Raw genomic sequence first — 7,302 nt, 5'->3', positions numbered from 1 at the left:
GATCCATTTTGAACTTTTTCAAAATTTTGTCAAGGTATGTGCTTTGTGAAAGTCCTATTAAGCGTCTTGATCTATCTCTATAGATCTTGATGCCCAATATGTAAGCAGCTTCACCGAGGTCTTTCATTGAAAAACTTTTATTCAAGTATCCTTTTATGCTATCCAGAAATTCTATATCATTTCCAATTAATAATATGTCATCTACATATAAAATTAGAAATGCTACAGAGCTCCCACTCACTTTCTTGTAAATACAGGCTTCTCCAAAAGTCTGTATAAAATCATATGCTTTGATCACACTATCAAAGCGTTTATTCCAACTCCGAGATGCTTGCACCAGTCCATAAATGGAACGCTGGAGCTTGCACACTTTGTCAGCACCTTTTGGATCAACAAAACCTTCCGGATGCATCATATACAACTCTTCTTCTAGAAATCCATTCAAGAATGCAGTCTTGACATCCATTTGCCAAATTTCATAATCATGAAATGCAGCAATAGCTAACATGATTCGGACGGACTTAAGCATCGCTACGGGTGAGAAAGTCTCATCGTAGTCAACCCCTTGAACTTGTCGAAAACCTTTTGCAACAAGTCGAGCTTTATAGACAGTTATATTACCATCAGCGTCAGTCTTCTTCTTAAAGATCCATTTATTCTCACTGGCTTGCCGATCATCGGGCAAGTCAACCAAAGTCCATACTTTGTTTTCATACATGGATCCCATCTCAGATTTCATGGCTTCTAGCCATTTTGCGGAATCCGGGCTCATCATCGCTTCCTCATAGTTCGTAGGTTCATCATGGTCAAGTAACATGACTTCCAGAATAGGATTACCGTACCACTCTGGTGCGTATCTTACTCTGGTAGACCTACGAGGTTCAGTAGAAACTTGATCTGAAGTTTCATGATCATTATCATTAGCTTCCTCACTAATTGGTGTAGTTGTCACATTAACCGGTTCTCGTGATGAACTACTTTCCAATAAGGGAGTAGATACAGTTATCTCATCAAGTTCTACTTTCCTCCCACTCACTTCTTTCGAGAGAAACTCCTTCTCTAGAAAGGATCCATTCTTAGCAACGAATGTCTTGCCTTCAGATCTGTGATAGAAGGTGTACCCAATAGTCTCTTTTGGGTATCCTATGAAGACACATTTCTCCGATTTAGGTTCGAGCTTATCTGATTGAAGTTTCTTCACATAAGCATCGCAGCCTCAAACTTTAAGAAACGACAACTTTGGTTTCTTGCCAAACCACAGTTCATAAGGCGTCGTCTCAACGGATTTTGATGGTGCCCTATTTAACGTGAATGCGGCCGTCTCTAAAGCATAACCCCAAAACGATAGCGGTAAATCAGTAAGAGACATCATAGATCGCACCATATCAAGTAAAGTACGATTACGACATTCGGACACACCATTTCATTGTGGTGTTCCAAGTGGCGTGAGTTGCGAAACTATTCCACATTGTTTCAAGTGTAGGCCAACTCATAACTCAAATACTCTCCTCCACGATCACATCGTAGAAACTTTATTTTCTTGTTACGATGATTTTCCACTTCACTCTGAAATTCTTTGAAATTTTCAAATGTTTCAGACTTGTGTTCCATCAAGTAGATATACCCATATCTGCTCAAATCATCTGTGAAGGTGAGAAAATAACGATACCCGCCGCGAGCCTCAACATTCATTGGGCCACAAACATCAGTATGTATGATTTCCAACAAATCAGTTGCTCGCTCCATAGTTCCGGAGAACGGCGTTTTAGTCATCTTGCCCATAAGGCACGGTTCGCAAGTACCAAGTGATTCATAATCAAGTGATTCCAAAAGTCCATCAGTATGGAGTTTCTTCATGCACTTTACACCGATATGACCCAAACGGCAGTGCCACAAATAAGTTGCACTATCATTATTAACTCTGCATCTTTTGGTTTCAACACTATGAATATGTGTATCACTACTATCGAGATTTAATAAAAATAGACCACTCTTCAAGGGTGCATGACCATAAAAGATATTACTCATATAAATAGAACAACCATTATTCTCTGATTTAAATGAATAACCGTCTCGCATCAAACAAGATCCAGATATAATGTTCATGCTCAACACTGGCACCAAATAACAATTATTCAGGTCTAAAACTAATCCCGAAGGTAGATGTAGAGGTAGCGTGCCGACCGCGATCACATCAACTTTGGAATCGTTTCCCACGCGCATCATCACCTCGTCCTTGGCCAGTGCTCGCTTATTCCGTAGTCCATGTTTCGAGTTGCAAATATTAGCAACAGAACCAGTATCAAATACCCAGGTGCTACTACGAGCTCTAGTTAGGTACACATCAATAACATGTATATCACATATACCTTTGTTCACTTTGCCATCCTTCTTATCCGCCAAATACTTGGGGCAGTTCCGCTTCCAGTGACCAGTCTGCTTGCAGTAGAAGCACTCAGTTTCAGGCTTAGGTCCAGACTTGGGTTTCTTCTCTTGAGCAGCAACTTGCTTGCTGTTCTTCTTGAAGTTCCCCTTCTTCTTCCCTTTGCCCTTTTTCTTGAAACTAGTGGTCTTGTTGACCATCAACACTTGATGCTCCTTCTTGATTTCTACCTCCGCAGCTTTTAGCATTGCGAAGAGCTCGGGAATAGTCTTGTTCATCCCTTGCATATTATAGTTCATCACAAAGCTCTTGTAGCTTGGTGGCAGTGATTGGAGAATTCTGTCAATGACGCTATCATCCGGAAGATTAACTCCCAGTTGAATCAAGTGATTATTATACCCAGACATTTTGAGTATATGTTCACTGACAAAACTATTCTCCTCCATCTTGCAGCTGTAGAACTTATTGGAGACTTCATATCTCTCAATCCGGGCATTTGCTTGAAATATTAACTTCAACTCCTGAAACATCTCATATGCTCCATGACATTCAAAACGTCGTTGAAGACCTGGTTCTAAGCCGTAAAGCATGGCACACTGAACTATAGAGTAGTCATCAGCTTTGCTCTGCCAGACGTTCTTAACGTCGTCAGTTGCACCAGCAGCAGGCCTGGCACCCAGCGGTGCTTCCAGGACATAACTTTTCTGTGCAGCAATGAGGATAATCCTCAGGTTACGGACCTAGTCCGTGTAATTGCTACCATCATCTTTCAACTTTGCTTTCTCAAGGAACGCATTAAAATTCAACGGAACAACAGCATGAGCCATCTATCTACAAACAAACATAGACAAGCAAAATACTATCAGGTACTAAGTTCATGATAAATTTAAGTTCAATTAATCATATTACTTAAGAACTCCCACTTAGATAGACATCTCTCTAGTCATCTAAGTGATCACGTGATCCAAATCAACTAAACCATAACCGATCATCACGTGAGATGGAGTAGTTTTCAATGGTGAACGTCACTATGTTGATCATATCTACTATATGATTCACGCTCAACCTTTCGGTCTCCGTGTTTCGAGGCCCTATCTGCATATGCTAGGCTCGTCAAGTTTAACCTGAGTATTCCGCGTGTGCAAAACTGTCTTGCACCCGTTGTAGATGGACGTAGAGCTTATCACACCCGATCATCACGTGGTGTCTGGGCACGACAAACTTTGGCAATGGTGCATACTCAGGGAGAACACTTCTTGATAATTTTAGTGAGAGATCATCTTAAAATGCTACCGTCAATCAAAGCAAGATAAGATGCATAAAGGATAAACATCACATGTAATCAATATAAGTGATATGATATGGCCAACATCATCTTGTGCTTGTGATCTCCATCTTCGAAGCACCATCGTGATCACCATCGTCACCGGCGCGACACCTTGATCTCCATCGTAGCATCGTTGTCGTTACGCCATCTATTGCTTCTACGACTATCGCTACCGCTTAGTGATAAAGTAAAGCAATTACAGGGCGTTTGCATTTCATACAATAAAGCGACAACCATATGGCTCCTGCCAGTTGCCCATAACTTTGGTTACAAAACATGATCATCTCATACAATAAAATATAGCATCATGTCTTGACCATATCACATCACAACATGCCCTGCAAAAACAAGTTAGACGTCCTCTACTTTGTTGTTGCAAATTTTACGTGGCTGCTACGGGCTTTAGCAAGAACCGTTCTTACCTACGCATAAAAACCACAACGATAGTTCGTCAAATTGGTGCTGTTTTAACCTTCGCAAGGACCGGGCGTAGCCACACTCGATTCAGCTAAAGTGAGAGAGACAGACACCCGCCAGCCACCTTTAAGCACGAGTGCTCGCAACGGTGAAACCAGTCTCGCGTAAGCGTACGCGTAATGTCAGTCCGGGCCGCTTCATCTCATAATACTGCCGAACCAAAGTATGACATGCTGGTAAGCAGTATGACTTGTATCACCCACAACTCACTTGTGTTCTACTCGTGCATATAACATCAACGCATAAAACCAGGCTCGGATGCCACTGTTGGAGAACGTAGTAATTTCAAAAAAATTCCTACGCACACGCAAGATCATGGTGATGGCATAGCAACGAGAGGGGAGAGTGTTCGTCCATGTACCCTCGTAGAACGTAAGCGGAAGCGTTATGACAACGTGGTTGATGTAGTCGTATGTCTTCACGATCCGACCGATCCAAGCACCGAACGTACGGCACCTCCGAGTTCAGCACACGTTCAGCTCGATGACGATCCTCGGGCTCCGATCCAGCAAAGCTTCGGGGATGAGTTCCGTCAGCACGACGGCGTGGTGATGATGATGATGTTCTACCGGCGCAGGGCTTCGCCTAAACTCCGCGACGATATGACCGAGGTGGAATATGGTGGAGGGGGGCACCGCACACGGCTAAGGAACGATCCATAGATCAACTTATGTCATGGGGTGCCCCTTTGCCCCCGTATATAAAGGAGGGAGGGGGAAGGCCGGTCGGCCCTTGTGGGCGCGCCAAGGAGGAGTCCTCCTCCTAGTAGGAGTAGGACTCCCCCTTTCCTACTCCTACTAGGAGAGGAAAGGAAGGGGGAGAGGAGGGAAGGAAAGAGGGGGGCGCCGCCCCCCCCCCTCCTAGTCCAATTCGGACCAGAGGGAGAGGGGGCACGCGGCCCACCCTAGCTGCCCCTCTCTCTTTCCACCAAGGCCCATGTGGCCCATTATCTCTCCCGGGGGGGTTCCGGTAACCCTCCGGCACTCCGGTTTTCTCCGAAAACGTCCGGAACACTTCCGGTGTCCGAATATAGTCGTCCAATATATCAATCTTTATGTCTCAACCATTTTGAGACTCCTCGTCATGTCCGTGATCACATCCGGGACTCCGAACAAACTTCGGTACATCAAAACTTATAAACTCATAATAAAACTGTCATCGTAACGTTAAGCGTGCGGACCCTACGGGTTCGAGAACTATGTAGACATGACCTAGAACCATTCTCGGTCAATAACCAATAGCGGGACCTGGATGCCCATATTGGTTCCTACATATTCTACGAAGATCTTTATCGGTCAAACCGCATAACAACATACGTTGTTCCCTTTGTCATCGATATGTTACTTGCTTGAGATTTGATCGTCGGTATCCAATACCTAGTTCAATCTCGTTACCGGCAACACATCATCTTATAACTAACTCATTAGTTACAATGCTTGCAGGGCTTAGGTGATGAGTATTACCGAGAGGGCCCAGAGATACCTCTCCGATAATCGGAGTGACAAAACCTAATCTCGAATTATGCCAACCCAACATGTACCTTCGGAAACACCTGTAGAGCACCTTTATAATCACCCAGTTATGTTGTGACGTTTGGTAGCACACAAAGTGTTCTTCCGATAAATGGGAGTTGCACAATCTCATAGTTGCAGGAACTTTGTATAAGTCATGAAGAAAGCAATAGCAATATACTAAACGATCAAGTGCTAGGCTAACGAAATGGGTCATGTCAATCACATCATTATCCTAATGATGTGATCCCATTAATCAAATGGCAACACATGTCTATGGTTAGGAGACATAACCATCTTTGATTAATGAACTAGTCAAGTAGAGGCATACTAGTGACTTTATGTTTGTCTATGTATTCACACATGTATCATATTTCCGGTTAATACAATTCTAGCATGAATAATAAACATTTATCATGATATGAGGAAATAAATAATAACTTTATTATTGCCTCTAGGGCATATTTCCTTCACATGATGCCATCACTTAAGGTAGATTTGAAAAACTATTTGCTTGGACATGATCATACACACCCTGTTAGTGGCATTGCTCATATCTTTGTTCATGATACTTATGTTCCTATTGCTATACCCATGCTTAATGAAACGTGTGATTCTAATACTAGCATTGAGCTTACTGATTTGTACCATCCTAAACATGTGCTTTATAGCTATGCTTATGTAATTAGATATTCGATTGATGACTTGGAGGGTATTATCCCTACCACTTGCATTGTCTCTTTCGTTGAGTGCTCTTTCAGGTTTTTGCTTGTGCACGATCCATTACATGCTGACCAGGTTCGAGGTGACATTCCTTGGGACCCTGGTGGACTCAGAGCATGGGGATGAGGAGAAGCAAGGGGGCACACATGAGGAAGGGAGAAGCTGGAGCAGGCATGAGGATAAAGAAGCAAAAGGAGAGGAGCTGCAGTTGGTGAGGTGATCGAGCGAGTGCTACTTCATTAAGCCCAGTGAGCTGTTTCATGACCCATTCTGAATATCATAAATACATGCTGAATTCAATTGCTAGTTGGGTTGCTTGAGCCAGTTATTACTTGTTGTCAAGATGTATTTCACCTTTGGCATTGTGCTTGATGTGAATTTGTGAACTTGATTTTTGAATGCCTTGTAAACTAGTGATCTACACCATGCATGCTTTGCTGAAATTAGTGAGAACTACTAGTTTTGAGTACTCAAATCCCTAGTACACTAGAAAACTTCATCATTTTCTGCATTTACTATGATACACCTAGATCACCATGTTTAGATGCTAAATTTGTGCCAAGTGTGTTCCCATTCAGAGCAATCACCTAACCACTATGGATTAGCATGCTATGTTCCCTGGATCGGTAGCATGTGAACCAGACATGGAGAAGTGAGGATTCCTGTTTTTTGTGCTTATGCATTGTTCATTTAAAAAAAGTATTTCTTATAATGAATAATTATCTGATTTTACCTAACAGTAGCATGTCATGTTCCCTGGATCGGTGGCTTGTGAAATCTGGTTGGATCGGATAGGAGTTAATGATGTAAAAAATGTAATTGTTGAACCAGGTGTATACCATGTTCCCTGGATCGGTGGTATGTTCCTTTGGGGAGACAAA

This window comes from Triticum aestivum, chromosome 1B (genome assembly GCF_018294505.1).
Source record: "Triticum aestivum cultivar Chinese Spring chromosome 1B, IWGSC CS RefSeq v2.1, whole genome shotgun sequence".
Taxonomy (NCBI): Eukaryota; Viridiplantae; Streptophyta; class Magnoliopsida; order Poales; family Poaceae; genus Triticum; species Triticum aestivum.
This window is presented reverse-complemented; position numbering follows the sequence as displayed.